This window comes from Equus caballus, chromosome 3 (assembly GCF_041296265.1).
Source record: "Equus caballus isolate H_3958 breed thoroughbred chromosome 3, TB-T2T, whole genome shotgun sequence".
Lineage (NCBI taxonomy): Eukaryota > Metazoa > Chordata > Mammalia > Perissodactyla > Equidae > Equus > Equus caballus.
Genome location: NC_091686.1, coordinates 47,057,329 through 47,071,606, shown reverse-complemented (window position 1 = coordinate 47,071,606; position 14,278 = coordinate 47,057,329). Strand labels below are relative to the sequence as shown.

At 35.7% G+C, this 14,278-nt stretch overlaps 1 protein-coding gene across 1 annotated transcript in view; it reads right to left on the bottom strand.

The window, feature by feature from the left end:
* STPG2 (sperm tail PG-rich repeat containing 2) overlaps positions 1 to 14,278 on the bottom strand; it is a 521,818-nt gene that overhangs the window by 399,057 nt on the left and 108,483 nt on the right. The gene's annotated exons all lie outside the window — the stretch shown is intronic.

Genomic DNA, 14,278 nt, shown 5'->3' with positions numbered 1-14,278 from the left:
AATACATCTTCTCATTAAGAACGCATCTATAGCCCCTAAGGGAATCGTTGACGAAATATCTGAACCAAAGCTGCAGGATTTTTAAGCAACTTCCTATATATTACCAAAGCACTTCATTAAAAGGCAAGCCAGAACAAACTTCTTGAGAGCAACCGAAAAAAGGAAATTTTCCTTAGCAAAGCTTTCCAGGAACCTGAAAACACACTACTTGAAACTTTGCTGCCCTCTACTGATAGAGCTTAGAAAAAATTATCCAGCTCTTCACATGATTAAATGCTACAGTGAATAAAAGTGGCTTCTATATTTCTTCCATTTAAATGTATACAACCAGTTCTTCTCTAAAAAAAAATATATATATATATATATATATATATATATATATATATATATATATATATATTGCTGTCTTTTCAAATTTCCATGAATGGATAGACTGTTTCCAACAAATAAGCCTCAGAATATATTTTAACTACAAATATTAGAAGATGTAAGACATTAAGCTTTTAACTAGATACTTGACAATAGACAAAAATTAATTCAGTCAATACTAGGATTGATGTTTTTGTTATCTTATGAAACAATCTAAATATATATCAATAAGTGCTACTTATTCATCACCAAATATTTTAATTACCTTGATAAAGTATCTTTCATAGTATAAAAAATGTTAGATTCAAATCTTCTGCTTCATATATAGCTGTCCTACTTTTCTTTAGTTGAAAGAATGACTTCTTGATTTATGAATTAAGTACTTGGCTTATAACTCGGATGTACAATAAAATCATATCAGCAAATCTTCTTATCTCCATCACTCTAATATGTCCCAATCCAACCACTTCTCTCCACCTCCATAAATATACAAGCATCTGACCAAGACACCATCTGTACCTGGATTACTGTGAAATCTTCTTAACTGTCCCTGCTTCCACCCTTATCCACCTTCAGTCTGTTTTCAGCACAGCAGCTAGTGATGGATCCAGTTAAGACCCTGAGTCAAACTGCATCACTCCCTTTCTCCAACTCAGCCAATGGCTTCCAATCTCACTTTGAGCAAAAACCAAGGTCTTTAATACGACATGCATTTCACTCCCAGACACTCTATTACCACTCTAACTTCATCTCCTACTACTCTCCCCTCTCCATTCACTCTGTTTCTCAAAAAGATCAGGATATATCCACCTCAGGACCTTTGCACTTGCCATTATCTTTGCTCAGAATGTTCTCCTAGAAGCTCCAGGGCTCACTCCTTCATTTCACTCAAGTAACTACTCAATGTCTCCTTCTCAATGAGTCATTTCCAGGCCACTCAATCTAAAATTTCATTGCCTTCCCCAAACAATTCCAGTCCCCTTTCCTACCCGTTTTTTAACCTGATCACTTTTTATGATCCCAAATACAATTTTCTGCTATGTTGTCAGCTCCAAGAGGGCAGTTATTTTTTTCTGTTTTGTTTGCTGCTGTATCTGTAGAGCATAGCAGAGTACCTGGAGCCCAACAAGTGCTCGGTGAATATCTGCCAGAAGAATGGATGGATGGACAAATGCATGCACTGAGTCCTACATTTTCACAGGCCGTATAACAAATTTGGACATATGTTCCTCTGGGAAATAATGCAGCTCCACATAAGAACATTAGCCATTTCTAATTACAGTAAAATATCTTAAACCCCACATATTAAAAATAATAATTTGAAAAAATTACCTTAGGAGAAATTTTTATGCAGAAGTACCTCTTTTTATAATAGATTAGATTCTAAAAATTTATGCAAAGGTCTACGTTATCTTAAATGAACAAATCTATGCTATCAGGGTGGCTGGCAGAAAAGATACTTTGGCTATGGCATGTAAGATTATTTTTATCTATGAACTTGTAGTAAGTTAAGTTTCTACATAATTCTGTTTATATGAACCCACGAAGTAGGTATGAAATATAGAAATATGGAGAGCATGACTTCAAATACACAATGTTAACCTATTTTCTTGAACTTTACAGATATGCATCTTCTCCCAGTACAGGGAGGTATGGTGAAAAATAATCCGCCACTAATGAACTGGGATTACTTTCCCACTATTTCCAACAGTGGTATAAGTGATCATTACTATGGATCACAGGGAAAAGATTAAGCGTGAATAATGAGACCAGTGAATATACTTAGTCTTGGGAACTACTGTGCATAAAAGCAGAAATGAAATTTTGACCCCTTCAATGAATACTTCCTTTTCCTTTTCTTCTGTTTTTTCATAAAGTTCCTAATGTTACTGAACTTTGCTTCACCAAAATATGATAGAACAGTAAAATTAGGTTCCTTGCTTCTAAAAAGTTAGGCTTAGGATTTAATAAGCCAATTAAAAATAAGCTCCAAAATCAGATTGTGAGACAGTGACCGCTGAAGGGCAGGTCTCCGTTTATGACAATATAAAAGCGAAAAGACTGAGGAGATCAAACCTCAGGCACAGGCTGAAAATGCTGTGATGTTTATCTCGCTTTTTCAAATTGTGATCAACAAACCACATGCATTGATATCACCCTACTAAATACATAGCACCACCCCCACCCGGTGTCTCACCTGAGATCTAGCAAATCAGAATCTTGTGGTATCCAGGAATCGACACGTTTAACAGGCCTCACAGGTGATTCTCACGCACAATTAAGAACCACAGCTCAGCACAAAAGGGGTCACTACTGCAGCTTCTTCTGCTAAGCACATCCACCCTAAGGAAGAAGGCTCAGATCTCGAGGGCATTCTGCCCTAGGAACAGAGGTTAAAGATTATTGGGGCAGTTGTTTATGGCATCTTCTCATGTGTAACCTAATAAAAATGGGCCTCTTTCTTTAAAAACTGATGTATAATCATCCATTTGTTCAGATGGTTGCAGGGATGGGGGACTGGGGAAAGCCACACGGTTTCACCTTTACTCCTCAAACGTGGAGCCATCGTCAGAGACGATTATTTTCTCTAAAATTACTAAAAGCTTACTACATGCAAAGCACTGATATATAGTAATAAATAAAGTGGGGGCTCTGCTTTTGAGAAGCTCACCCTGGATCAGTGGTTCTCAACCCAGGCTGCACAAGAAGATCACCTGGGGCACTTTCAAAACTAACAAGGCTTCTTTCCACCTCATTCAAATTAAGGCCGATGGAAATGATACTCAGGCATTATGAACATTTCAAAAAATTTTAAAAGCTTCCTGGCTGATTCTAATGTGTAGTTTAAATCAGTTTAAAACTCCCACTGCCAGGCCTCACCCAGGTGCAATCCCCTTCTATCGGTTCTGTGGCCACCCTTGTTTCTGAGAGTTTCAGTCTCCTTCACGTAAACAAGGACTGCAGTGTGACCAGGTTGCCACGTATTTCTTTCAGCTCACATTCCACCATTTTAACCTCTGCAATCATATCTTTAATTTTCAATTCTCTTCTTATTTTCTAAATCTTTATCCACACCTGCATTATCCTCCATCTTTCTATGGATATTAATTACAATTTTAATTATTTATAATTCTGTTCCACTGTCTGTTTCCTTGGAGTGTCACTGATGTTGGGTTGTTTGTTTTTGTTTCATGTTGAAGGGTTTCCTCAAATGTCTGGGGATACCCTCCTCCTCCTTCATATCTAAGAGTGAGCCACTAAAGTTGATTGAAAATTTCATACCCGGATAGATGTGACTCGAAACCTATGGCACTTCATTATGCCGTGATGGAATCACCACTCAGCCTTTGTGTTAGCGGGCCTCCAAATGTCAGGCTTTTCTCAAGTCTGGCTGACAATTTAGGTGAGTGGAAAAGATACCTGGAACTCTCTCCCCATTCTGTATGGAAACCTTTCATTTACACTCTCCATTTTCTTCCTGTCTCATTTTCAATTATGAAAAATTTAAAACACACCAAAAAATATAGAGAATAGTATAAGAAATTCCCATATACTCAACAGCCAGGATCCATAATCTTCAACTCATGTCCAAATTTGTTTCCTAATTCTACCAACTCCCCCAGTTCTCACTCCAGTGACGTAGAGGCAAATCCAAAATATCATATGATTTCATCAACAAATACTTCAGAATGTATCTCCAAAAAACAGGGGACTCTTTTTTGACATAACCACAACACCATTTTTCTATCTTAAGAAAAATGAACAATGATTTCTCATTCCTTAATTATTCAGAGTTCAAATTTTTGTGACTGCCTCAAATTTATGTTTATTAGATATGTCTATATTAAATATAAAAATATATAAATTTTATATGTTTGTGTCTTTTAATCAGAATCCAATTAAAGTCCATAGTTATACATAGTCAATATGTTTTTAAGTCTCTTGTAATCCATAGGTTTCTTCTCGTCACTTTTTTGTCCTTTGAATTTTTTTGTTGAAGAAGCTAAGTTTTTTGTCCAATTTTTTAAGAGTTTCTAACAGTTTGTATTTTTTTTTATTTAATATCTATGTATTTCCTGTCCCTTGTACTTTCTGTAAACTGGCAGTTTGATATAAAGGCTTAATCAGATTCCAATTCAATTTTCTTTTCTTGACAAGATTATTTCACAGGTGGTGCTATATACTTCCACCAGGAGGCACATATAATAGTTGATTCTCTCTCACTCTGCTATGTTACTGTAGTGGCCATTAATGATTACTGACTAGATCTAGTAATTCATCAGAGGTTCCAAAATGATGATATGATAATTCTATAATCCTTTCTCATTTATTGGCTGAAATAATTCTATAAAGAGAGACTTTCTCATCAACTATTTGGTTACCCTAAGGTATAGTTCATATAGGAAAAGCAAAATAAATGCTTGGGAGTTTTTTTCCCTTTTATTTACCACTTTCAAAGTACCAAGTTGGACTCTTGCATCTTCCAACACTAATCAATGATTTTTCAAATTCTAAACTCATAGATTTAAATATATTTGAATTATCTCAACCCATTGGAGTTGCATTGCTCACTGAAATTTTTATCCCATCTTTGGTCAGTGAGAACCTATCTGAATGAGCCCCTGAGACCTTTTGACATGACCCCAGCAGTGTTTCATAGCTTACTTGCTTTCTGGTATGACAAGACGCTTCAAGTTCATCATATACCTTCCTGCTCCAGACCTGAGATAAGCCATTTCTCCAAGGAGCTCTGATTCTTTTTAGTGGTAATGGTATTTAGAGACCCCATTCTGGACTAGAAATATCCTCCATTTTCGTTACGTCATCTCACCCTCTTCCTCTTCTATATCAGGGTTCCCAAGTCCAGACTCCCTCATTCAATTTCTCCACCAACAGACCTCACATCTTCTCCTGGAGTGGGGATGAGGAAGTCACCTCACTATAAGAGGCTGTGCTTCTTATCCAGATTATCACCCACCCTGCTGTTCTCAGTCCCACCTGCCACCTTCCAAAGAAGTTGATATTCCTGGGCTTTCTGAAGGTCCTGTAATGTGCACTGGCTTTCTGGTTGGCATCCCTCTCTGCAGGCATTTACATAGCAGCTTTTTCCATTCTACCATTTTACATTTGCCCATCAGCTTTTGCATTTACTATTGGCCCATCAGTTTTCCATCTTTGAAAACTGAAGACATCTTTTATCTATTATCAATTCCTCTCCCATTGTCTTTGTATTTGTAGTACTGTGCCTTTCTTATACTTTTACTTATTTAGTGAGGCCTTGGGAGTGTTATGGGCTGAATTGTGTCCCCCCAAAATTCATATGTTGAAGTACCAACCCCCAGTACCTCAGAATGGAACCATATTTGGAGATAAGGTCTTTAAAGAGATAATTAAATTAAAATGAGGCCTTCAGGTTGGGCTCTAATTCAGTCAGACTGGTGTCTCTATGAGAAGAGGAAATTTAGACACAGACATAAGCATGCATAGAGGAAAGGCCATGTGAAGACATGGGAAGAAGACAGCCATTTACAAGCCAAGGAGAGAGACCTCAGAAGAAATCACCGCCAAAACCTTGATCATGGGCTTCTGGCCTCCAGAACTGGGAGGAAATAAACGTCTTGTTTCAGCCACCTAGACAGTGGTACTTTGTTATGACAGTCCTAGAAAACTAATAGAGGTAGGAAGCTAAGCTACAAGCATGGGTTCAATCTACCTTGTTCAACCAGAAGTCCTTCTATCTCTTTCTACCAAAACTACCAAATATAAAGAATTTCATGAAGCTAGGAATGTAGTAGAAAATATAATAATGGTACCAGCAAAGTCTAAGAGCTTTGGTGGAAGTAATTTTGAGAAGGAAAAAGTCAGCCTTGCCACACTTTTGACACATAATAGTTCAATATTAATTGAATAGATGGGACTATAAAGATTAATGAATACCATCCATAACTCTTCACTTTTCTGCATCTCTCTTTCAAATACAGAAGATACTTTTCACAATCTGATATTTGCACAGAACACAACTGTATACATATAGCACCTGAAACTATGCCTGGACTTAAATTGATTATTCAAATATAGCACTCAAAATAAAAAATACTAAAACTGAGGAAATTATAATGATTACCAAATGAGGTTTTGTGTGGTAAGATACAGAGAGAAGTTTAATTTTAAGACTTTCATTTGTTTCTATACACTTTAGTTCCACATATAATTTACTTGTTGCTTGTTCTTCAGTATAATTTTAACTAAGTGGCCTCATCCTAAAGCTATATCCTAATATATCCAACCTATAATGCAATGACATTGCAGAAAGGCTGTAGAGGGGGGAAAATGTTTAAAGTTTTTTTTATTAGCATCATCCAGGTACCACAAAAAGGCTTTATTTTAGTTTAGAGGCTTTTCTTACTCATTCTAGAAAACTCTCACTTCTGCAATCAACACTTACTTAGACAATGTTTTTATTCTCCTTATCCGTGATGCTTCTTTCAAATAAAATGAAGAAACATTAATTCCCTATATTTACTGAGCACCACTGTCTGGCAGGCACTATATTTGATCCTATTCTTATGTTATCTTTAATCCTTAAAAGTCCTGCAAGATATACATTTCTCAAGTTTGCCCAATGGTGAAAATAAGATCCATAGAGATTAAGTAACTTTACCTCTAACACAACTAGTAGGAGCACAAATCAAACTGAGGTCTGACTAATTACAAAGCCCTTCTTCTTTTTACAAGGAGTGTTACAAAAGTGCAATATTGCAGATCATGACAAAACTGACTGAAAAAATATTACATTTTCATTACCTATTATATAGTAACATGTCCTGTTTCGTATTTTATAAAAAAATTCCTTTGGTTATCCATTCATTCTTTTTACAAATATTTATTGAATTGCCTAATATGTGTCAGATTTGTGCTGGGTTCTTGGATGGATACAAGACAGAGCTCTGCCCTCATGAAGTGAAATTCCCATGACAGAGACAAACAGCCACCAGATAAATAAACTAATTACAAATTACAATTAGTACCATGAAGTACACAAAGTACCAGGATAGAAAGTAACAGTGAAAGGTAGACAGGAAAGACCATTTATGCTGAAAGCTAAACACGAGAAGGAACTCATCTTGGGAAGAATGGATGGAATAGCATTCCTATTATAGAAAAGCATATGCAAAGATCATGGGAAAATTGGTCAGAACAACATTTCTGGAAGCGTGAAAAGCATGTGCAAAGGCCCTGAGGAAGGAGTTTATATCTAGGAGAACTGCTGGGTCACATGGTAATACTATCTTCAGCTTGTTGAGGAAACTCCAAACTGTTTTGCCTAGAGGCTACACCATTTCACATTCCCACAGCAGTGCACAAGGCTTCCAATTTCTCTCATCTTCATCAACACTTGTTATTTTCCTTTTTTAATTAAAGTCATCCTAGTTGATGTGAAGTGTATCTTGTGGTGATTTTGATTTGCATTTCCCTAATGACTAATGATATTGGATATCTTTTCATGTGTTTATTGGGCATTTGTATATCTTCTTTGGAGAAATGTCTATTCAAATCTTTTGCTCATTTTTTAATTGGGTTGTTTGTCTTTTTGTTGCCAGATAACATTTTAAGAAGACAAATCTGACTGCCTATGAAGCTTAAAGAACAGAGTAAGATTGGAAGTGGAGATAGTTAGAAAGCTATTTCAGAAGTCCAGGCAAGATACTGCTTTCTGGCTTTCTTTGACTAAAGAGTAGTTGTGGTGATGATAATACAATAAGTATGACAACAAAAATAATAATAGTCATGATAGATGTCTATAAAGATGGCCACCAAAAATTCCTCCTATCCCTATAAGCCCACGCCTTACTTCCCATCAGAAGGTGGAGCCTTCTTTAGACAAAGAGAATACAGTGGAAGTGACATAGTGCCACCTCTGAGCGTAGGCCTGAAGGACATGTTCCCCGTTTGCACTCTCAGAGCCCTGAGCCTCAGTGCAAGCCCAACTACCTGGAAGGCAAGCGAGGCCCAACCAGCTTCCAGCCATTACAGCCAATCCAGCTGAGGTGTCACACATATGAATGAAAGCATCTTGGATATTCTGGAATGCAGCCAGATGAGTGACCCTAGCTGATACCATATGGATCAGAAAAACTATGCAACCAAGCCCAGTAAACCCTTATCCCTGGTCAAGGTAGGAAACTACTGATTAATAGCCTTGTTTTCAATTATGACTCCTCTGAGTTTCAGAATGGTTTGTATAAGCTTGTTAGGATTGTTCATTGATAACAGTAAGATTGATGATTTGCACCTGGCCTCGGGGGAACTCCTGCAGCTCTACTGTTGGTGCTGGTTATGCAACGGACTATGCCTCTGTGACCAGCAGAGTACAAGAAACACTGGCAAGGCTCCATTTTGTGCTCCCAGGTTCTGAGATGTCCATGCATGTGTCAGTGCTTCCTGATCCAACACAGAAAGCATGTCCTGCTATGGCCCCTTGCAGCCTTTGACTACAAAGAATATCCTTACTTTAATGCTCTTGCTATTTATATTCTTTTCCTGTAATAAACTATAGATTTAAGCATTGTCATTTTGGGCACTAAGTCTACTTTAGCAATCAAACCTATCTGCCACTAATAGTGTAATCATAAAAAGTAACAAATGTTTGTTGTTTTAAGGCACTACATTTTAGGGTTATTGGCTATGCAGCAGTAGATGACAGAAACAACAGCCAACATTTACTAAGCACATACTATTTTTCAGGCACTATTTCAATTCTCAGATAAGGAAACTGTCGCAAAGAAATTGTTATTTTTAAAAGCAACATAGCTTATAAGTAGCTGATACAGATATTCTTGGTTGCTAGCACACTACCAATTTCCAATCTCCCTTTCCACAGCCATGACCCAAATAGGAGTGGCCATGTGACACAGTCCTGGCTAACGAATGTAAGCAACTGTCAGAGAAAATAGAAGAAGCCAGAGCAGGGTTGAAAGAAAGGCAAGTTCCATTTTGAAATGTTAGTTGTGTAGTTCCTGTAAAACTTCAAGGCAGAGAAGTCATATAGACAGTAATTCATGGTAGACTAGAGCCCAGTGGAGAGTTCAGGATGTAAACATCCATTAGAAGTGACCTGTGTATTTGGAAATGATCAAAATATATAGGTCATACCTGAAGCCATGAAACTAAATGTGGTTTCTAGAGGAATTGGTAGAGAAAGAAGAGAAAGAGCTAAGAATATTATGTAATATTTATGTGATTCTCAGTTTTATATTAATTTTAATACTATATTCTTAATATAACTAATCTTTTTTAATGATCCATATGAATTTATGAATCATTCTAATCTTTAGACTTTATCCTAACAATTTTTAAGTCATTTACTATATTCTTCAGCTAATATCAAGACTGAATATTTTGGTAAAACTTATGACTATTCCATTTTCCGGAGCTAATGAAAATGTATATTTATTCTAATCCCTAAAAATAAAATGATACCCAACATCCTTTTTATATTGTCATCTTATAATAAGAAGAAAAAAATTTATAAGCAACTTATAGTGAAAGTTTGCAGCTTAAAATATTTTCAGTATGCTTATATCAACACAATTTTTGCTATATGATTACACTTGGCACTATCTCCTTAATAAAAGAAAATAGCCTCTTCATTTAAAATTGAATATATTTAATAAGTATACCCCAGATATAGTTAACTCTTAAAGTGACTCAGTCATAATGACTGGTTGGACAGAGCAATATATAACTTTGACTTGAGAGGGTAGAAAAAAACATGTGTCTATTATGTTCATTTTCATAATTGCAACATAAATTTTGGTTCATTTAGCGAGCATAATGCATTCTTTCCTTTAGATCTCAGCAAACAACCCTGCTGTATGTGCTTTTTTAAAGAACTAACTAAATTTAAACAGAACTAAAGCAAATAAACATGGCAAGGAAAAGTAAGTGAACAAAAAAGATTTGAAAAGTAACTTTGTGTTAATCAATAGCATTCCAAATGTCACTGGGCCTCAGACACAGCACTTAGGTTGTACACTATTGTCCATGTAGGCAAGTATAGCAGGAGAGGCAGAATTCAAATGTAAGCTACTAGGTTTGACTATATATACTGCTGCTTTGAAGTAAAGGGTTTCATGCAGTTCCAACCATTCCAACATGACATTGAGTAAAACTGATAAAAAGCTACTTAGATTCCTCAATATATCTGCTGAAATAACAGTTCATGTCAACACTAGTATTAGTAATTCAACTGAGTCAAAAATTTAATATAGCAAAACTGAAGCCACACTGCCAAGTTCTGAGCTAGAGTAAATATGAGCAAATGTGACTTTCCTGAAAAATCTCACCACAATGACCAAGAATTATATGAGTTTTGTGCTAAAAGATTTTTCACCAAGAGGAAACATACACAAATAGCTTACACAGTTTCCCTGTAATTACTATATCCTATACAGTGGATTATCTAGTAGCAGTCAAGATTTATAAGGCCTATTTTGGTAAATTAGTGCTATGTAAATGTTCAGAGTTCATTAACATTTATTACTGTGCAATGAAACATGAACTTCTCCATAGAGTTACTTAATATGAGTGTATTCTTCCTGCTCTTTGCAAATCCAAATTCCTCTTTTTAAAGGGAAAAAAAAAAACACCTAATGAATAATATAGAAACAATTGAACACATCCAAATGAAATACTCTTAATGTTATAAATCTTAAATGAAGCTAAAGGACCTGTTTAGATTAATTGATATTACACTCAAAAGGAGGGAAAATTCAAATGCCTACTGGGGCCAGGCGGGCAAGTAACTGTTGAATGGAAAATGGTGCACTGGAGATCACTCACCCTCACCCCCAGCGGCAGCATTTAATCAGCCCCAACTGATTATTGTTAGGTTAGGGTTTTTTTTCATTTTTAAGAAAAGCTGAAAATCTGGATTTGTATATGAAATTCTACAAGATACAAACGTTGGTAACTAATTCAAATTTGTATTACAATGAATTGGTCGTAATCCACTTATGGATTAAATTCAGCCCACTGGCCACTAGATTCCACACTCTGCTTTTAGTCTATCTTATTCTAAGTATAAATATATTAAGAACATACCTCCCTATATAAATTCCTGCATATACCTCCAGATCTTGCAAAATCAAAGTCCAAAAGAGGTCTGATAAATAAGGTGGAGTTTTCTATGCCTACTGGTAGAATCATCATGATGAAATTATAATGTTCATAATTACAATATTGCAGAGACTCAGTCTTTACACACACCGATAGTATGGAAACTAGGATTGCCTAGGTCTGAAGTATTCTCTGAAATTCTGTGTAGAAAAAGAGCCCAGTTACTCATATTACCTTAAGTAGATTATTGTAGAGATCAGACTAGTGAGTCACATCAAATCCATTGCCTGATAACATGAAGAGACCGATTTTGTCTTCACAATTTTCATTGTTTTGAGACAGATAATCTAACTTCTCATTATATTCAAAAGTTAGTGAACACAATAAATTAGAATTTTCCATACTCCTCTAAGAAGTGTATGGGGCACATGTTGGTGGCAATCAGAAAATGAAGTATAAAAGTAGGCTCAGTTGGACAGATTTATAGACACCCCTGAGTAGACTAAGGTTGTAGACCAAGTCATCAAGTAATGAAAGTACCAGAATAAAAACTTTCTCTGATTCTGTGTGATGGAATGTCAATATGTATTTCATATAGATGGAGGGCCAAGAAGATGATGGGGGAAATGCTGATTCCCTAAATTGAAGATACTTGTGATTACCTAAGAGCACTTAAACAAACAAAGACTTTAACACTCCAGATGAAAGATATTCTTCGTCCATAGCTTCAATAGCAACGTTTCTTAAAGTTTGGCACCTACACTCTCCTTAATGGGAAATCAGTGTGCATGAAGAGCACCAATTTTAGGTAATTTTTTTTAAAATGTATCAATTTTCTTGATTAAAAAAATTGCCATCATATTTTTTAAGTTAGCAATAAAATAAGTTTTATTTCAATGAGAAGAATAATATTATTTGTGGTCTTTCATCAAGGCGTCTTTAAGCAACTCAGTGGTGGATAGCTTAACTTCATTCAGGTTGTATTTGCAATTGATTTCTCACGCTAGCTTCTACTAAATTAGAAATTTTAAATTCAGAATCATAGATCATTGTAAATGGCACCGTTGAGGGGCTGCCAGATAAGTCTGGATATTCATATTAAATACAAATGGCCCAGAAATTATGGAGAGATGTCTCATGAAGACTACTTTCAGCACTCTAATAGATGATAACTTCTAACATTTCATAGCCAAAAGCTGGAAGGTTAGATGTTTCAACTTGGAAGATAACAGTAAGTATATTTCTAATGCACTCTTGTTTTCAGTTCTGGAAATTATTTCTTCATGCTCTGTTGCAGAATTTGGATGTGGTTTATATATTAGCTAAATAATACATCATCAGTTTCTTTCTCCAAAGACTAAAAAAGACATTGAGCTGGGAAAAACTCCAAATGTCAGTCTCAAGCTATTTGTATTGCAGTTTGTCTTAAAAAATCCTGAGAAAATATCCTCAACATTAAAAAACATAGTATTTTGGCTTGGAAGTGCTAAGTTCAGACCACTCCAGATACTAAGATATGACAATTGAAAAGACCACATGAAATCATAATGGACTTGACTGGCATTAAATTTATACTTTAGTTCAATAGCTCATATGATTTTCTGTCCCCTCATCAACATTCTTACTTCAGTGTGATCAAACAGTTGTATCCATCATACATTTCTTCATTTTCCATACGTAAAATACACATATACACTGACTGAAATTTGAATATATCATACTTTCTATTGCAAATCCAATTTAAAATCAGAAAGCACACAATTGATTATCAACCATTTTCTATGAACAAAGCAGAGTATGGATTGCCACTCAGGCGCACTCTCTCTTATTTACATAACACTCTTCCATGCTGTGAATAGGGTTGGTGCTATGCACTGCTGATCCCAACGCAAGTTTTCAAGTCTACAAGTCCCATAAAATTAAATCAAAGAAACATCACTCTACCTTTGCTTGAATTTTCAAAGGTAAATATAACTAACTGTTGCCAAATTCTTCCCCACATATATTTGTGGCACACAAAGCAAGGGTTAATTCATATTCTGCAAGTCAGTAGTTTAACACAAGTATAAACCAAAATATCTACACATGTTTGTACAGATATTACTACACGTTTATAGGTTCTCTTGTACACATATGGCACTGTTACTACATGACATTTGATTGTCTCATTTAATGAAGGAATTTCACTTTTACTGTGCTTTCTCTCAGCATAATTATTATCATTGACTTTTCAGCTTGTTTTATAAGAATATCAGGTACAAATGCATTTGACCACAAATATCAACAAACCCAATGTTGCCTTTAAAAATAAACTTTTATTTGCTTCATAAAGAAGAAGTCCAGAAATAGGCTATTTAAGCATTGATTCAGTGGCCCAACAACATCAGTACCCAAGTCATTGGGACTCTCTTGAACATTTTCTAATTTTGCTACAACATGGTCATAAAATGATTACTGCAAATTCATTTACTCCATCTATGTTTTAGAAAGTATAAGAAGAAAAAGGGCAAAGAGCAAAGAGGCCGTCCTTTATTACTAGGAGGTTATTTTACAGCTGAGTCTTTAATTAAGAGTATTCAGTTGGACTTCAACTGAATTTGAGGATTAATTAATATAGCTGGCAAGCAATTGACACAATGACTACCGGAATTGTATGCTTGGCAGGATTATGTGTCCTTGCCTTTTCCAGCTCCTAAAAGCTGGCCCCATGCCTTGGCTTGTGGCCCTGCATCATTCCAACCTCTGTTTCCACCATTACTTGCCTTCTCTCCCTCTGTTTCTGTTGTCACAT